This window comes from Sitophilus oryzae, unplaced genomic scaffold (genome assembly GCF_002938485.1).
Source record: "Sitophilus oryzae breed Bouriz unplaced genomic scaffold, Soryzae_2.0 scaffold_1576_pilon_pilon, whole genome shotgun sequence".
NCBI lineage: Eukaryota > Metazoa > Arthropoda > Insecta > Coleoptera > Curculionidae > Sitophilus > Sitophilus oryzae.
Window position 1 is genome coordinate 3,093,245 of NW_022146254.1, and position 20,527 is coordinate 3,113,771.

The 20,527-nt window shown below is 31.8% G+C and overlaps 1 protein-coding gene across 1 annotated transcript in view; it reads left to right on the forward strand.

The window, feature by feature from the left end:
* Positions 1-2,961: 2,961 nt before the first annotated feature.
* Positions 2,962-20,527, forward strand: part of LOC115879411 (protein tweety) — a 79,659-nt gene continuing 62,093 nt past the window's right edge. The window contains exons 1-2 of the mRNA XM_030896234.1: positions 2,962-3,052; positions 17,172-17,204. The gene's annotated coding sequence lies outside the window, so the exon portion shown is untranslated. The remainder of the gene's footprint in view (positions 3,053-17,171; positions 17,205-20,527) is intronic.

The window sequence follows — 20,527 nt, forward strand, 5'->3', positions numbered from 1 at the left end:
TACATTTTTAGGTGTAACCCGTGACTCAGTATTAATAATAGGTTATTTTAAGCCAGCATTAGTTACAACTAGGGAGGGTCTTATTAAAATAGAACCGTATTATTATTTCTGGAATCCCTTTCATTCCTTCAATCAAACTCCCTTCAATGATAAACTGACAGTTATTTATTTAAGTACTAAAATATACAGTTATTCTACTCCGATTTGAAATAATCGGATTTCGTTCTTCTGCTTTCCACACCTTTTCTTCCAAAATTAACGCAGATTTTATTTTATTGTATTTTAAGTAAGTGGAGTGGGTCTCACGTTGAAGGAGACATTATTGTGTTTCAGTTACACACAAATTAAATTAAATTTCAACCTCAATATCCAACCTTTTGATATAGGTGATTATCTCTGAAAATGATATGTCATGTCCCAACATAATTTTACTGAACGTTTCAAACCTGGGTTTTGATACAAAATCATTAACACCATTAATTTTCAAAGTTAAAATAGAATGCGATGGTGGGCCTTTTTTTGTGTCATTTGTTTAGAAGTTAAATTCAGCTTATTGGAACTTAGCTGAATTAAAAAGCAAAGAAGCGATAACCCCACGTTACCAAAGACGTTTCTAAAGCCGGGTCCAGACCAAGCAGACAAAACAGCGACAAGACAGAAACTTTCATGTTTTACGACAAAGTAGCGACAAATCCAATACATTTCTGCGACATTTTTGTCTCATTTTTCTTTTGTTTCCAAATTCGGAGACTTTTGAATTTCCCGTCTCGAGTCGGTAAAGTTCAGAGAGTTTGTTTTGTCGTGTATTTTATGACAAATTGTCGGTGCAATGTGGATGTCGTGCATTGCCAAAAGTAAGAAACTAATGGAATCACACAAATTTAGTACTATGGAGGGCTGGTACTGGCTAATATATGACAGTATATGGTGGAGTGCCCCATCTTTATAAATGAAATGCAAACTAATAGTGCTTTATAGAGCGCATTTATTATTATGAGAGGATAAAACCGGAAAGGATTACAAAAATTGTTACAAGAAAGCTAGTGCATTAGAGGAGATTTGTTCAGCATTAACTCGGTTGATGATGTTAAGGAGAAAATAAGAAATATTAATAGATATATAGTATACAAGAGAAATAAAAACAAAAACATTATTATTGTTTCTTTTTGCAACATGGGATGGCGAGTCAAAGACAACACTACTGGCTGCTAGTAATATATCTTTAACTTCTTCCTGGCAGAAAGGCCACATGATTAATAAAATTGATTCGCATATACTGAACTTTGTTGTATTTTTGTCCTCGCGGTATAAACACTTTGTCTCAAATTTGTCTTGTCTGAATTTCTCATTTTTGTCTTGTTTTTGTCTCAAAATCGTGTTCACTTTCTGTCGCCTTGGTCTGGACCCGGCATAATATTTACAGATGCTTGGAGCGATACATTTGTTTATATTTGATTAGGATTGACCCTCGAACATTTTTTAGTATTTTCTTTTCGTTGACATCAGCACCACAGCCAATCCGAATAATCCATTTACGTGAAACCGAAAACTTTTCCTATTGGCAACGGCCTGTTAGGCGTTTCCCACGAGGAAATGTAAGCAAATTTCTCGTCCGGCCAGATGGCGGCCTCCAAAACCCCATCGGAATATGTCGCGTCGCCAGAAATTCCATTTAACCGGCTTCGGCAAACTGTTATTCGCGTTATGCATCATCCGGTCCTTTTTCTGTTCGATTTGTTCAGCTGCACAGAGGATCGAGGCAGGCCTATTCATTGTTAGCCGATATATCTTAAATCAGTTTATCTTATTTTAGTGTATATTTTTCTTTAATATCTTATCTCTCTCTCACTCTCCAAGATTTCCTGAAAGTTTTCTTATTACTGAACACGGTTCCTGAAAAATATCTATCATAATTGTCACCAAACTAGCGCCAGAAGGCTGGTTTTTCTGGTTTTGTTTGTCAATCAGTGTCATTTATGAGACAGAAATCAAGCAAATACTGGTAGTTCGAGTGTAATTCTCATTTAATTTCTAAAATTTGTAATAATATTTTGTATTTATATCCAAAAGCAATGGAGGTAGGCAGTAACGGTAAATAAATTTCATTAACTAAATAGAATTACTTTTTAGGACCATTTAAACTTATCATGCAGCCATTGTTTCTTAAAGTCAGGAACATTTAAAGAAAACATGAAAAACAAGACAACAAGTAATCGTAAATGTTTTGTACGCTATAAAAATATAAATTGATCTGTTTTAATATTGGACCTACAAATCTTCACTTGAGCTGTCTAACGAGTTTATCAGTTTATTAATAAAGTACTTTTCAATATTACACTCCATTGAAAAAAAGGAGCAAACGTAAAAGCAGAGAATAGGTAGATTAAAAATGCATAAAATATGAATTTTATAATAGGGGTATTGAAATTTAGAAACCGTCAACATTTTTTGACGTGTCCGGTATTTTACCAAACCGTTCCGTATCAAACCGATGTTTTTCAGGAATCTCTCTTTACCGTAGTTTATCGGTCTGGTTCGCCTAGTTTTGCAACGGAATACAGCCTTAGTATTTTTTTAACAAGTGACATTCTAGACAGGCAGCATGGCAACCTTAACCTAGGGTTGCCAATTTTCAAAATAAAAAATAGAGGACGAGAGGGTAAAGAACTGGAGTAGGCGAAACGTTTTTTGAAACCTCGCCGAACTGATGTCAAGAATTTACTCAAAACTTTTTGCGGTGGATGGTCTTAACTATAACGGTAGATTAGATTTCTAGGCCTGATCGATTGCGATTTTGTCAGATCTATTGAGTGTATCCTTTTCAAAAAGTCTAGCAACTTGGAGACTAAACCCTCCATAATAGCTCTGCGTGTCAACGGCCTATCATTGCCTAGTACATAGAACCGCACATTTGCCAGGCTGTCGCACCGACACAAAATGTATTCTGTCGTTTCTTTTTTAGATTGTCAGAACTTGCACTAGGCTTCGTCCATCAATCCTATTAGCTTTAGATGCCTATTCAATACCCTCCTGTTAGTAGACTCAGCTAACAGTAAGTAAACGTAAAAAATCTGAACATGTTTATCGCTTTCACAAATAATATTTCTTGTACATAAATAAATATTTTCTGTGCGAACAAGTGGGAGTAGTAAAAGACAATTGAAGGGGTAGCTGCAATAACCAGGCAGCTCCACTTTTTTTTCAAAAATAATATTTTTAATAAATTGCCCTTTAAAAAAATTGGCCGATCGTTTTCTGCAACAATCAGTTCTCTCAATATTACAGTACATAAATGGCGACATTGGTTGTAGCTGCCTTGCACTGGATTTGCGGCAAGAACTGAGCAGCTCTTTTTCGATTTCCCACAATTTTATTAAAATGGAGCTGCCTGGTTATTGCAGCCACCCCTTATATTGTTGCTAGATTAACAATTTTATTAAGCATTGTGGCGATAGGCGAATATTTTTTAGATTGTGAGTGTGGAATGTAAAAAAGAGGACCTTTTAATGCGTGAGAGAAAGTACGATCAAAAAGACTGTCTTCTGGAATAGAGAATAGAGAACGTTTGGCAACTCTATCTTGATGATAGTCTTAGTTGTTATGGAGCCATGGATGAGACCGTAATTATGCCACGTATTTCAATAACTAGATATTTTTTGTTTCATTTTCACTGGGCAATCTCACGGGTGACTGACTACACCAATTTTTTTTACGGGTGTAAACTCTGACCTTCGATTTTGCCTTCGATTAAGAGATGCTAGAATAATTGATATTTTATGTTTCGTATTACACAGGGTGGTCCGAGCTGTATTCCGGAAATTTTGGCAGCATATTCTGCAGATAAAAATAAGTAAAAAAGTTCGTATAAATCATAGACTTAAAATAAAATATAGACTGAGCATCTCATTCATAAATAGCTGGAACATGCGGTCAGACAATGTCTTGTTATTGTTGTGATGTTGTTGTGTTATTGTTTTAGGTTATAACGAGTGCGACACGAGCGATAGATAGGTTGTCTCTGTCGTAACGGTCGTTCCCTGACGACTCTGCCGAAAAACACAACACTGTCTTTCGTTTCTCAACTACACCTGAACTCTCCGTATCATAGCCGGGTAAATTTTTTATTTTAATGAAGCTATAATTAAATTAAAAATATATCGTATTTAAACTTTTTTATATTTTATTAAGATTTAGGACAGGTTTTTTAAATAAAAGTTTAGAAAAAAACGTCTTAGAGCCCTTAGAAAAGGATAAAAATAATAAAATACACGTTATAGAAGAAATTTTATAATCGAAATTAGGTAATTTTTGAAATTAATAATAAATTATTAATTTTAGTCAAACATTTACAACCCCTAATATTAATCAAAACAGGATCTATTCCACAGATATAATAGAATCGCCGACAGCGAGAGAAAAAAAAATGATTGTTGTAATTTTTTTTCTGGTTAAGTGATGTCTTATTATGTAAATTAGAGATAACATAAATTTGTTCCATTAAAGCAGGAAGTGGATAAAATGGTGATAGGAAGTGGATAAAATGAAAATTACATTTATTCAACTCGATACTGTCTTTATTATACCGGGTGTGTCCCAAAAGTGGCTCATCCCCCATAATTTTTTTATATTTTCAAATAAAAATACAAGATTTAGGATGTTAGTATATGACATAAATTAGGATTGATTGACGCATTCAATTGTTTTTGGTCACTTCCTGTTTCACCGGAAATGACTATAACTTTTAATTTTTAAACGGCACCCTCGGTATATTTCTACTTTATTCGATAGAAAATGACACTCTGAATAGAATGACATATCATATGTTAACTTTTGACATTTTCGCATATGGTTTAATTGTAATTGTAACACGCGGTTCATAACGACAATTTGACTCTCGAAATACCAAGTATGTGGTATCAATATATTCATAAAAAATGCTTTTTCCAAATATGCTAATGAGTCACCCTTTGTTCCATTTGAAAAATTGACGTATGTATGATTAAAAATACGATTTGTACATCTTTTAACCGGCCTAGACAAGACAATGAAACCCATTAGACGATCAAAACTATTTTTCCAAGGCTCCTTGATTAAAACTTAGTGTTTTTAACAACACCATGGTACCCTGGATTGAAATTTAAAAGTTGACATATGATATGTCATTCTATTCAGAATGTCATTTTTTATCGAATAGAGTAGCAATATACCGAGGGTGCCTTTAAAAATCAAAAGATATAATCATTTCGGTGAAACAGGAAGATACCAAAAACAATTGAATACGTCAATAAATTCTAATTTATGTCATATACCTACTAACATACAAATCTGTTTTTTATCTGAAAAAATAAAAAAATTATAGGGGGTGAGCCACTTTTGAGACGACCCGGTATATTAAAAAATATTGTTTCATAATGTAATATCATTTTAAAATTCTTGTATGTTATTTTAGATTCTGAAGATAATTTTAGAATAAACCGGAATATATTTTTAATAAAAACATTATTAATTATTAACAGGGTTATAATTATGATTTTGTTACAATGTAAGTAAGTAAATAATGTAAGAGAAAAAATTCAGATTTTACATTTTACTAAAATATTATCTAAATAATCGCCTTTCTACAACAACGTCACTGACTCCTAATGGGTAAATTGAGAGTTGCCTACCGGTCGAAAGTCGTTTCAAGACTTAAATGGATTATTTAAGTCAAATTTCTTGTAAATTTGGCACTGCCGAACCGTATTTTATAGTTCTTGAACAGAAAAAGTCAATAAAATAAACACTTAAGGACTACAAGCTAAGAAAATGCGTTAATACAGCCGGGGAGATAGCGGCAACAAAGCTTTACCGCACAAGTGCGACACGTACTACAAGGTAATAAATGAATGAATAGGCTCCCTCGCCTCTAATCGGTGTTGTCATATTGTAAAGAACTTATCCTTATTAAACAGTATCCAACTTATAATTTAGTAGTATAAGGACTATTTAATACATCTATGGAATATTAAAACCTACTTTATTAAACTGTAGTATTAATATCTCAATATATGTGTATAACAAGAAAAAAAATATTGATAATATTAAAGACGTGACAACATAGGCTGGATGAGGAAGGCTCAGTCGACTGTACCCAGAAGTAAACATGTGTACAAAAAAGGTTGTTTGTCCGCATTGAGATGTAAATAGTGTAGTCTATATTTTATTTTAAGTCTATGGTATAAATGTATATCGTAAAATGCTTAGTTTCGGAGATACAGGGTGTAGAAGTTTCATATTTATTTCGATTTTTTTCCAAATAATTTATGAAGTAACGTCAATATTTGGATGAAAATTGGTGTCTGTTAGTTTTTTTGACATGAGAAATTTGATTTTGATGTCAATATAACTCCTACTTGTAGAGAGCGCAAACTATTTTTTAACTGGTTTAAAGAGTAGGTAATCGTTTTTCGTCAGTATCTGTATAAAATTACTGAGTAAAAAATATACATTTACGACTTTTTTTACGTAAAAAAGGTCTCTTGGTACAAATTGCTACGAGTAATGGTTCTCGATTGTGGATCTGATTGATGGTTCTCTATTTGGAATTAAACTTATCAATACCTATCATCATTGACATAAATTAAACATGTTGACTAAATAGTTATTAAACTCAAATCATAAATTTGAAATGTTTTTGTGCTAAAAGTTCAAGAGAAACTGTTTTATCTTCATTTTTTGCCAGAAAAATTTATGATTAATTTGAAGAAATAAAATTTTCCAAATTTATTTTATTTCAGTGATATAACTACCTACTCAACGTGTTTATCTTTTGTCAATAATGACATGTATTGATTATACCCATTCTAAATATCTTGAGAACGGTTGCTCGTAGCGATTTACTAAGAGACATTTTATACATAAGTCACGGAAATGCATATTTTTTCACTCAGTAGTTTTATACAGATCCGGACGAAACGTTATTACTCTTCAAAACAGTTAGAGAATAGATGGTGCCTTCTACAAGTAGAAGTTATATTCAACAATCAAGACATCAAAATCAAATTTATTAGTCAAAAAACTCCCAGACACAAATTTTCATCACCAGACATTCAAGACACAATATTACAGTTACTTCAAAAATTATGTGGAAAAAAATCGAAATAAAAATGAAACTTCTACACCCTGTATCTCCGAAACTAAGCATCTTAGGACATACATTTATACGAACTTTTTTACTTATTTTTATCTGCAGAATATGCTGCCTATTTCCGGAATACAGTTCGTTGGTTAGGTTGTAAACATCGATATCCTTTTTAGATGCATCTAGGTATATTTGATATAATAAAAAAATACTATTGAGAAATTGTTGCTCAACTTAGCTGGACCGTATAGTAAATTATTTACCACAAACATAAAATTAGTATTCTTAGTGGCTTATAAAAAATTCTGTCTGTCTATTTAATGAACCTATACGAAGGTAAGTGTAATTATTCCATCACCGTTCGACAGTTACGATTATTCCTAAATACAGTGCTGCGTTCGAAAATAGAATGTTTCGGTCCAGAAGAGAAATCACGTTTGATCGCTGCTACTGTTTGAGCACGAACGATCCGCCAGATGGCCTCTAGGTCATCTCTACGTTCGTGCATTGTAAACGGCCTTAGGGATCGACAGGAGAATGTGGGAGGAAAAGGAAAACATCAAAGGTATTTGTTCTTTGCTTTTTTTGTTAGCGGAATAGTAAAAAATATGCGATTTACTGTGATATATAATACTGTTTCCATTCCCATGAGTATGTCGCATTGCAAGAACGTTCTTACTTAATACATAATAATTCAATAAATTGTGTTTCATATACTGCCGTATTTATTACTTGTTGAAGCCTGGCGCATCCGCCACGACGCGACATCAGGAAAAAAAATTGGCGCCGGGACGCACGTATAGCCGCCCATACTAAAATATGTTAATAAAAAGTTGGTAGGCAGTTCTTTAAGTTTCAAAGTAAAGGAATTTTTCCAATTTTTTTTATCTCAAAAACTGCGACTTTGACTGATTTTGATGTTATTACAAATTTTGTTGCAAATATTATTCCTAATCTTAAATTGTAAACCGCGTTTCGCTAGCTACTGTAATTTTGGAGTTACGATTTTTTTAAATTTTTAACCCTCTCCCATACCCCCTTACCAACACCTCCATCCCAACCCCCCATCCCCACCAAAAACTAATGGCCAGATTCTCGGGTGGCACAGTATTTTTGTGCCAAATTTGGTTAAAATCGGTTTAGCGGTTTTTGAGTTATCGGGTTACAGACAGACAGACAGACACCATGAAAATATTTTGTATTTAGGTCATTTATGACCCAAATAACTCATTTTGAGTGAAATTAAAAAAACTTTTTTTTTCCCGATCGTAATGGCCTGTTGGTATGGTCGGCAAAAAATACTTTTTATTTTTTTTAATTAAATGAAAAACAAAAAATCCGGCGACGACAGTTTTTAGAAGAGCCAATTAGCTATCTTTTAGTAAAAAAAGCAACTTTCTAGAGCAAGTCGTTACTTCAGTAGAGACGACACAGATAACACATTAGTATTTTATATAATTTATGTAGATTCTTATACAAAATAATTTTGCAAATTAAGTTTTTTCCACTAATATGGTCTATTTTTGCTACTAGTTTGCTACTAGTTCGTTGTACATTACTTTAGTTTTTGCTAAATTCATTTCGAGACCCATTTTATTACTGGCTGTATTTAGTTCGTTAATTTGTGGTTGTAATTCTTCAGGAGAGCAATTAGGACTATGCCATCAGCGAATCTTAGATGGTTTAGATATTCTCCATCTGTTTTTAATCCTTTGCCAGTCCAGTCCAGTTAACGGAAGATTTCTTCTAATGTTGCTGTAAACAGCTTTGGGGATATCACGTCTCTCTGTCGTGATCCTTTGCCAGTTAGGATATTTTGTAATATATTAATATATTATTTCAATATAATGGCAATATAGAATTCGTCTTCTTATATATTTTTTACTGTATCTCTCTTCTAATGTAACGACTAAATAATAAACGTAAATTCCGAACACCAATCATATCGAAATGAATCCACCAGTAGAAACAAAATATCTGATGCAAAGGGTAAATGTAAGGGTACTATACTGCAATTACAATCAATAGCAAATTAAATACAAAGTAAGAGATCGTAAACTTTCAACTTGAACTAAAATAACGACTTTCCATCTAAAAATGTAATAACTTCCCCATAAAATGGTTATTTCGATCCTTAATGCAATTAATTTCGCTAAGTCTATTGTTTCCCAAGACAAAATATATTTGAAAATGAAAAAAAAATACATAAAAATAATTCTCCTCCATTCTAAAATAATTCTTAACATCTAATAATTTTTTAACTAATTATTTGATAACTTTTATTATGATTATACATTGTTTATCTCTTCACTAGAAGTTTCTCATTTGATTCTACTAAAAGATAAGCGTAATAAAAAACAATACTTTATACATGTTAAAATTCAGGTTACAATTCGCATATAATCGTCTTTGGCAAACATAACTATATCAATGTTATGAAATCTATGTTAACGAATAACTATAGAGTTTTGCTCTGAGATCATGATGCAAATTTAGGCAACCGCTAAGTTCAATCCACATATTTTAGTATAAACTTCTGAATCTGCATTCTTACTAGATTTATTGTATTTAAAGAAATGCACATGATAATAGTTAATTGGAGGTTTAACCACAGTTTAAAGAATATAAATATATCAGTTGACCCACTCTTCGCCCGTATCAAAATTCTTCCCGCCGCTCCCCGCCTGTCTTGTAGACTTGGGTCAGTCTACATCCGTTGCTCGACGTGTACACAGCGTTCCAAGTTTATTTTAGTTTTGTTTTCGGTCCGACGCATAGGGTGAACCAAAAATAGTGTTTTAGTTGTTTTGTTCGAATTGTGAATAAAATGTCTACTAGAAATATTTGTGCAGTGGATGGTTGTGAAAGTAGAATGACAGACAATATATCGTTCTTTAGGTGCCCAAAAGATGAAGGAAGGTATGTGTTTATATAGTATAGGATATTAAGTATATAATAATTAAAGTATTAGACATATTAAGTATATTATAATTATGGAAACCTAACTATGAAAGAATGGTTTTAAAAATATACATATAAATTAAGAAAAGATTTTACTCGAAATAAGCACAAAATATTTATAACAATTAGTTTATTATTTTAGTAGATATTTTAGAGTAGTAGTAGATACTTTACTATTATGTTTTGGATTTTGCAGTATTAACCGGTTTGCAAAGTGCATATTAAATTATTATTTAAGTTATTTGCATTTTTTTAAATAGCATGTTTTACTTTTTAGATGTTTGTATTTAACTACCTACCTGGAAAGTCCAAATTTTATCGTCAGGTAATAAAAATACGTGCATACAACTTCTTCTGCTATTGACAAGTTTTTTAGAGTTTTTACTAAATTTTATGTAACAGTAAATATAACAATTGACGAGCACATGGGGAAAACGATGAGTATCCAGAAATGATAAATGTTCAGGAAACCGTTTTTTTTTTAATTGAAATTACTCATGGACTTTTATATCCGAGTTTATATCGTTTTTCCCATTTTTAAATGCCTGTTTCTATGTGGCCGTTATCAATATTCCCGTTTATTTAGGTTCTAAAAGGTGTAGCTTTTTGGTACTTTCATTGTTTTTCCCGTGTGCTCTTCAATTAGTAGTAAATACTGTAATAAATTATGTTTGCATATTTTTTAAGTTATAGCATGTTTTGCTTTTTAGCTGTTTGCATTTAACTTGAATTATCTACCTTTTTATTAAAAGGTAATAAAAAGTAGTTGGATACAACTTAAATACATCGTAAATTATTTTGTTGTAAAATTAACATGAATAAATTAGTATTATAAGATAATGTACTTAACTAAAATCCGTTTTTTATTTTACATTTCAATTCATATCGTATTTATATTTGTAAACAATGAGATATGTTATTAAATAATAAGAAGAAGAAAGTAAATATATATTGATCAATTATTAAAGACGCCTAAAACTGTTAATCAATAAAACTAGTACTGTATTTTTATTTTTCTACTTGCTATATTAAAATTCCTTAGTATTTTTAGTTGATCCCTCGTATACGGCCAGCGTTCTGACTGATAAAATAGCACTTCCGCTGCACCCGGTAAACGTACAAATTTTTTATCACCTCGAAGGGTCACGGGCCGCCTTTGAAGTCAAAATAACAATAGAATTCCTTAGAGTGGACCAACTGAATTTATATTCTTTGAACTGTGGTTTAACTAAAGGTACAGCGCTTAGATACTGGAAATTTTTGGGTACAGTAGAACAAATTCATAATATTATATACAATACCCGTCTCATTGTTTACTAATCTAATATTTGTATCACTAGTGTAATATTTATTTAATAAATAATTAAATATTTTCATACATCTTTGAATTTAAATAGACAGGAAAGTCTAAGCAGTATACCGAAAATGAATATTCAAAACGCGTTTTCGTTCGTGTTCAATGGTTGATTCATTATAAGTTATTGTTTCAATTGAAATGTATCTAAAATTAATTCAGGACTTTTGATCTTTTATTGCTATTATATTTAAGTGTCTGTTAAATTCTAGAATATTTTTGTTACGTAGAAATGAATTTTAATTACAATTATATATTTCTATTACAATTGTTGTATATACTTTTTTACTTCAAAGCTATATTTCAGACAACAAATTCAATTGTACCGTATGATCGAATAAAAACGGCGTCAGCGATGGCTATGAAATGAAGATCGCTGTCATTTTATATGTAAATTTATATAGGAAATGCCATCGATCGTCATTTCCAAGCCAACTGGACGCCGTTTTTATTTGATCATACGGTATATGTATCTAAAGGGTTGTTCACCACATACGACACTGAGTATTGTAGCTAAACGATTAGATTTTTGCAAATTGTAAGTTCTGGGTTTGTTGAAGGTCTATTAGAGCTACAATTTAATTTTTTTTTACAAGATACAGAGTGTCCCAAATAAATAAAAACTATCAAAGTTGTATTTTTTTAAATAGAACACCCTGTATATTATTACATTTTTAGTTTCTGCGATTAAAATAAAGGTAAATTTGATTAAGGTTTATCACATTTAAACCTTACCGTTTTTGAAATATTTTCAATTTTGTGTAATTGCAGTAAAAATTTTAAGGCTTCGTTTCTCTAAGGGTATCAGAGTTTTATACCGGGTGGTGCGTCGTCATTGAAAACAGGAAATTTCGTGCAAATTTTGAACTGTCCAAATATTGGCCCCCCTATTAATTTTACAGCTAAGTCATTAATACATTTTTTAAAGATCTGCGTATGCTGAAAACGCCGACCCAAGGTTTCGCTTGCCAGCAGGGTATAAGTAGTCAACCTATGATTTTATCATTGTCAAATGTAATTTTTTGTGCTGTCTACATAACTACGTTATAGCACAGATATAGTACCTACAATTAATGTCCCCGAAATGCGTTTTTGTAATTTAAAACTGCTTCGAATGAGGCAAAAACCTAACGTTTAGAAAATGCAATTTGACAATTACAATTGACAAAATTATAGGATGACAACTTAAAGTACGTTGGCATTTGTCTGCTTTTGCATTGGTACCTGTTCAGTTTAAATTTAAAAATAGATGCCGTTTTTTCTTAAATTGCTTAAAATCGGCTTGCTCAAAATTGTACAAATTTGGCATGTGTATTCAGCATACGTTGACCTTTTAAAAACTATTTACGACTCTCTAAATTTGCATGGGATTTTCTATGTTTCCAATGATGATGCACCACCCGGTATGTATTATATACAATAATTTTGTTTTCCTATTCTCTACCCGTTTTAGGTTTTTAGTCCCTATCACCAACATTTTCCCAACTACTTTCTGTTTTTGTGTATCAAAGTTTACGTTTAAATTACATTATGATTTTATTTTATGATACAGGGTTAAATATTTTATGAGCATCTAAAAATAAACATTAATAAATACTGTAACATCTACCTACTTTTTCCTCTTAGCTCAAGGACGTCAAATATTTGTTTAGTTTGTTATAATTCGGTGTGTGATCCCTTTTATTTACCTATCAAAAGTTAGATCTGCGTTTGGACCTTCACAGTTATTTTCTTGTTGATTATAGATTTCTTAAATGCATCTTAAATTTAATATTAATTAACTTTCTATCATTCTTGTCAAATATTTGCTTAGACATACTGTTTCCATAAGCTTAGTTTACTGTATTTAATTAAAGCAAACATTAATTATGATTGCAGTTACAGATCCAATTAGAATCCATATCTTAAATACTGTATCATCACGAATGAATAAATTTATATTATCTGTCTATTACTTAAGTCTTTGATAAATTCAATTTATTATTGACATCTACGAGTATATGTTATGTGTTGCTTCAGAGTGGTAGACAATGTGGAAAGCTCCTCTCTGTATATCCAGCGACACGATACACGACAGTGACAGTCATTCTTTGTAATTTTTTGGATGTCGTCTGTCGACATTTTTCTTCACTCGTTGGACAGATTTTATTAATTAGTTACAAACAGAATTCTCTACTTCTGGTCTGCTTTTAAAAAGTTAAAATCTAAATAATGTTTTCTTAAAATTGTGTAGTATCTATATTATATTATACAAATTCTTATAAAATTAGAGATGTTATTTTGTTTATGTAGAACAAATTTGTCCTTACACCATGTCATTGAGATGTTTCGTAGCTAACACAGGTGTAATTAACGCTATATATACTAATTAGAGTAGTCCCATCGGTTGGCACCTTTGGCCTGTTATTGCTTATTGTATGTAGTATCGGTATACCGTGCTGGCAACTGTTACTTTTCGGTCGGCATTTACATGTGTGGAAGTAAATCGCATAGGGATCTTATTAAGTCCGAGTGAGAGAAATGCGACGACGTGCTGTTGCGGCGTTGCCGGTACGCCTTCCCCTATCAAGTAAAGTAAAATCACGATCGCAAACCGCTTATTTTTAAAAGACTTTTTTTTCAAGAGATAACTAGATAAAATCATTAGGCATGTTTCTGAGCATCTGAAATGGAATTATAAGGATATCGTTAGGGTGTCATTTTTTTATAACGAAAAAACGTCAGTAATCGCGATAATTTAAAAACAACGTTTTAACACATGGACATAACTCAAGAACAGGACATAACTCAAGAACCAATTTAGATATTGAAACTTTTTTTTTTATTTTCAAGATCGGATATTTTACAATATGTTTACGTAAGAAAAAATCGATAAGGTTTTTTTTTCATTCAAAAATTGTAAACAATCCATCCATTTACTTTTAGAGCATAGCAGTCTTCAGCAATCGTATTTTTTTTATTGATAAAGATTTTCACATACTATTTACAAAGAAAATACAGCAGAAATATTAACAAAGTTCTTGAAAAAACTACAATCTATTATTTCTAATAGATTTTTGAATTCAGACTTCTAATAGCGCGACCACTATCGAACACCCACCCAATTCCACTTTTTTTTACCAAAAATGCAAGTGTTTCTAGGAAAATTACAATGACTCGTTAATAAATAAACAAATTAAGTATCACGAGACGTAATTAAATCGTGAAGCTGTACGCATGACGTACACCTTTCCCTAGAACTTTAAGTACTGACAGAGGTATTGGGTATTGATTGGGTCGACCGGTCAACTGCGACAAATCTACTATATCCCCTTCCAGGTCTCTTAGCGATGTGCACAGTCTCGGTTTATTTCATACGTTTGGCAACGTGTTTACTGACCTCTCTTTGTTCAGTGCATTATAAACGCATTGTACCCTTCTTACATACGGAAATCTCGACACAAGACTAACCTTTGCCAGCCCTTAGCAGAATAGTATAAGAATCTACAACTGTACTCGCTATTAGCCGACATCTATTGTTAATAGTTTGACTGTATTGATAACACTTATGTATATTTGTGGATTTATATAACAGTTAAGTTGAAGTTTAGATAGGGAATTTGGAAGAATCTATAAAGAATTCGAAAATAAAAAGCGAATCCAAATATAATTAATATAATGCATTTTAAATTTTGATTCGCCATTTAATCTTTTTTAATACACTAATTGACGGAATCAGTACTGGCAGAATTGGCAGGTTTCGAATTAAGGAAGTTCGAGATAGAGAAGTTTCGCTGTACTGGAAGCAAATTTCTTAGAGCTCAAACGCACTGACGTCCAGGTCGCAGCGATCAGCATTTGATTTAATGTTATTACTGGTCGGAGCTGCGACCAGCAACATTAAATCAAATACTGATCGCTGTCACCTGGTCGTCAGTGCGTTTGAGCTCTTAAAGTTAATTGTACTTAATTCTTGGTACAAAAAGAAATTACTTTTATTTCAGTTTGCCCCCAAATGATTACTCTAAATTAAATAAAGCTAAATATTTTGAGAATATTATAAAAATAAAGAGGCATTGTTAAAGATTTGAACTAATTCGTTATACCGAAAGTAATATCGAAGTTACCTACTTTTCCTAGATAGTTCAAGGACGTTAAATATTTATTTTTTAATCAGATAATAACATGCAAGCGAATAAACAAATTAAACGAGCAACAGCGACCTCTTTGATAGAGATCTTACATGTGATGGCACGGCTTGGTCTAAATATGGGCAGTTAATCAAAATAATGTCGCTCTTTCAGGAACCAACGTGGCTCATTAGTTAATGAAAACGGTTTGATTCGCTCTTAGGGTCGGGTCATCGACCACAGCGAGAGAGTTGGTTTAGTTCAAAAAAGTTCAAATTTATTTTTTTATATTGGTTCAATGACAAAGCAATTTTTTTCCGAAGAAAAATATTTTTACCAAGAATTTTATTTAATTAGTCTAAATTAATTTTACCTTTTGTCATAGTTATGAGATTTTTGGGAATATAAGATGATGGATTTTAACTTTTTGTGTTTAATGTTTCTTCTTCCCATATCCAAAATGAAAAGTTATGTGTCTCGACGTTACCTACGTGACGATTATATTAGTAGATCATACATTATACATTTCTTTAATGTTTATTAAATCGTTTAATATATTTTCGTCATGCTTATACTCTGTATTAATTGTTATTTGATGGTTTAAATATAGTTATTTAACATTATATCTAAAAACATCTGTAATATTTGTGGACCTATGGAAAATCGATTCTCGTTTTTAGATTTTATATCACTCTTGCTGGGTGATTGAGTGGTATTAGTGGTATTAGTAAATATTGCCGTTGCTCTTTTAGTATTGGCTTTACCCTCTTAATGTATATGTTACGGTTAAAGTCCGATGTCCGGTTAATGTCGACATTAACAGGTTAATGTTTGGGTTTGGTTTTGTTTTTGGTTGTTTTGTTTTGTGTTAGTACATGCATTGTTTTGTTTTGTGTTATTCTCGAGATTAACCGGGTAATGTCGATATTAACCGGATATCGCACCTTAACCGTAACTATATACTGGGTGTGTCTCAAAAGTGGCTCACCTCTATAACGTTTTTTATTTTTTGTGATAAAAACAAGATTTTTGTTATGTTAGTATATGACTTAAATTAGGGTTGATTGACGTATTCAATTGTTTTTGGTCACTTCCTGTTTCACCGGAAATGACTAGAACTTTTGATTTTTAAATGACACCCTCGGTATATTTTTACATTATTCGATAGAAAATGACACTGAATAAACTGACATATCATATGTTAACTTTTGACATTTTCGCCTATTGTTTATTTGAAATTATAACATGCGGTTCATAACGACAATTTGACTCAAAATACCAAGTGTGTGGTACCAAATTATTCGCAAAAAAATACTTTTTCCAAATATGCTAGTGAGCCATCTTGTTCTATTTCAAAAAAATTAAGATATAATTAAAAATACGATTTGGGCATTTTTTAACCGACCAGGACAAGGCACGAATAACATTATACGATCAAATTTGTTTTTCCAAGACATGATATGTCATTTTATTCAGAGTGTCATTTTCTATCGAATAAAGTAAAAATATACCGAGGGTGCCATTTAAAAATTAAAAGTGGTAGTCATTTCCGGCAATACAGAGAAGCCTGGATATGTAAAAATATATTTATTCGCAATTTTCTAATGTTGGTCTCTTTATTTTTCAGGTTATTTACTTTTTCGAACTAGACGAAGATAGGGTAAGTAAAAGTATTCATAATTATTTAGAAACTTATGCTTTAAGATATAATACTATATTTCAGTAGCTTGTATAAAAAATACAAAAAAATTAAGGATACATTTTTTAAGCTTATGTTAGTATAGAACTTTTTTTTACTTTTCATAAGAAGCTCAAACATTCATTTAAGGTGCATCTACCTGTGTTTTTTTTCATATAAACTTTGTCAGCAATGGTTATCGAATGGCTGCGCTGGGCCAAGGTTTACAGAATAACTTTGGCTGTGCCGTCCATATTAATGATTAAATTATCTTGGTTGTTTTGCCGAAGTTTGATAAGTTTTCTTTAGACATTATTCGAAATTAGTTTTTAATTAGAATTAGATGGAAAACTGGAACAGTGTTGTTACAAGTAATTAACAAATAGAATAATCTAATTTATTTAAATTTTGGTTCACTGAATTATAAACAAAGTTAATGGAATTTCGGAATATTTTTCTTAGTTGTTTGGTAGAGGTGAGCAAGAAATCGCAAACTGCGATTCAATCGCAGCGATTTTAAAATCGCAATCGCAACCTGCGATTGGCTTTCATACGATTCCTTCTATTTGGGAGATTCAATTTAGGCAACCAGTATTACTATAGCTGCGATTTGCGACTTTGCTGCGATTTGCGATTTTGCTGCGATTGTGATTTTGTCAACTGGGACCGTGATTTCTATCTGCGAGTTTGAATTTTTAGAAGTTGCTATTTGCAATATTGATGGGAATGTAATTTTGTGGTTTATTGAAGCATTTTATAGTAAACTGCGATTGATTTTCTCTTTGATTTTATTTATTTATAGAGAAGTTATTATTTTCTAGTGCCACGATCAATAATATACTGAGTGTTTCTCAAGAGTGGTTCACCTCTAACTTTTTATTTTTTTCTGATAAAAAAACAAGATTTGATATGTTAGTATATAACATAAATTAGGATAAATTAAGATTAATTAACGTATTCAATTCTTTTCAGTCACTTCCTGTTTCACCGGAAATTACTACAACTTTAGATTTTTAAATAACACTCTCGTTATTTTTTTATTTTATTTAGAAAATTACACTCACAATACAATGGCAGATCATATCGCAACTTTTGACATTTTGGCTTAAAAAAATTGTAATTTAAATTTCAATCTAAGTAGAGGGAGATGGGGGTTTCTGCATCAGGAGCAAGGAGCAGGAAGTGACGTCAGACGTAAATCAGGTAAGAACGGTTAAAATACGCTAAATAAACAAAATTAAACAGGTTTAAACAAGAAACAACCGCTTTAAAACAGAAATAAACGGGTATGAACAAAGAATGAACAGGTCTGTTGTTTTAAGCTAAAAAGCGGATCAAAGCAGTTCAAAAGCGGTTCAAAGATGTTCAGACCTGTTTATTCTTATTTATTAGCGTATTTTAACCGTTCTTACCTGATTTACGTCTGACGTCACTTCCTGCTCCTTGCTCCTGATGCAGAAACCCCTATCTCCCTCTACTAATCTAGAATGTCATGACTGTGTTAAAGACCCCAATTTTAATCGTTCTTCTATTGTTTTTCGCGTCTTGTCCTGGCCAGTTAAAAGATGCCCAAATCGTATTTTTAATCATATCTCAATTTTTTTCAAATTGAATGAGGATCGCTCATTGGCATATTTGGAAAAAATATTTTTTTACGAATACATAATTTGGTTTGGTCAGTATTAAAATCGCAATCGCAGGTTACAGTCGCTGCGATTTAAAAATCGCAATCGCAGTTTCAATTGCGATTGGAGAATCGCAGTTTGCTCATCTCTATTGTTTAGTAATTTATGGACAGTGATTTTACGAAACCAAGAGGAATCTCATATTTTATGTTTTATATTTTAGAAGAGCTCTTTTTTAACAAAAGGACGAGGGCAAAGGGTCATGAATATACCGTTCAAAGTTCTCTTTTTATTTATTTTTAAGTCTCGGTGATACCCAGTTTATTTCAATGACAATGGAACGGCATTATTGTTCATACAGAATACTCAGAGCTATGTAATGTAAAAACGACGCTACATTAGGGCGAAAGGTGACGAAATATGGGTTACAGTTTGTTAGGTCCTTTTACTACGGTTTTGTGTAATGTTTTTTTTAATGTGTATGACTTCAAATGTCGCATACTCTGGTAATGTATCTTGTAATCTACTAATGAAAAACGTGCATGAATGTTATGTCTCAGAAATATGACTCTATATAATTACAAAAACTTTTAAATTCAATTTAGCGACATGTAAATGACTGAAATTTTTATTCTCGCTTTAAATAAAAGTTGTAACGTGCTTTAATTAGGGATGCAAACGAAATATCGATGTTTTCAAAGAGCCGTATAAGCCAAACTAAGATAATTTTTCAGTTCTCCGTAGTTTTTTTGAAATTCGCATCGGCCATATTGGATCCGCCATTTTGAATTCTGCCAATCCGATGTCAGATTCATGACCAGCGACTCAAAAAAAATCCTATACCGGTTTTAGTTAAAATCCGTGCGATTTTCGAAAATTATGACGTGTAGTAGGTTTTTTGAGGTTAGAAAAAATATGGGGCATGCTAGCTCAATTCTGATACGGTGTTTTGAGTTTATTAGGCCCATTTACATTAGGTTATAGTGTTATACATGAGAAAACAAATTGATTTTTTCCTACTGCATTGAATTTTTACGGATTTTCACGAAGTTCTTGAGGTTAGAAAAAAAAATGAGATTTGATGGTGTAATTCTTATAGCGGATTCGTACTCAGCGTCGAAGGATACTATAGGATATGATGCTCTGGTAAAAAGCATAGACCACTTTTTTGTGTGGCTGTGTAATTAATAAGTTTTCTATGAGACTATTAATGAAAAAACTCGTACAAAAGATCTCTTCCACTAAAATCAACTAAAGTGAAAAAAAGTTTTTAATGGAAGTTTTGTAAAAACGTGACACAATTAGAACTTTACGTGCCCAAAGTAGATTCAGCTCAACCCTGCAAACTTTTGGGCCTTCGAGTCACTTGAGAACTTCTTTTTTAGGTTTTTATAAATTTTTAATTACCCTAGGTTTAGTATTACTTTAGGACTTTTCTCTTTGGTTAGTTTGTCGGGCTTTGTTGTATAATTAGTTTGCAAATTAATATTTTAGAGGAATATTAGATAAGATTTTTTTCAATAAGTTTCAATAAGGTGAGTCTTAAATAAGTGCAAATATTTTCAGGACTCGTAGTTCTCGAATATACATATAAAAGGAACATATTTCCTCTTTACCGTATTTCAAACAGGCCTAAAATATCCGAGTTATTTAACTTTGAATATTAAAAAAATGTTGCTT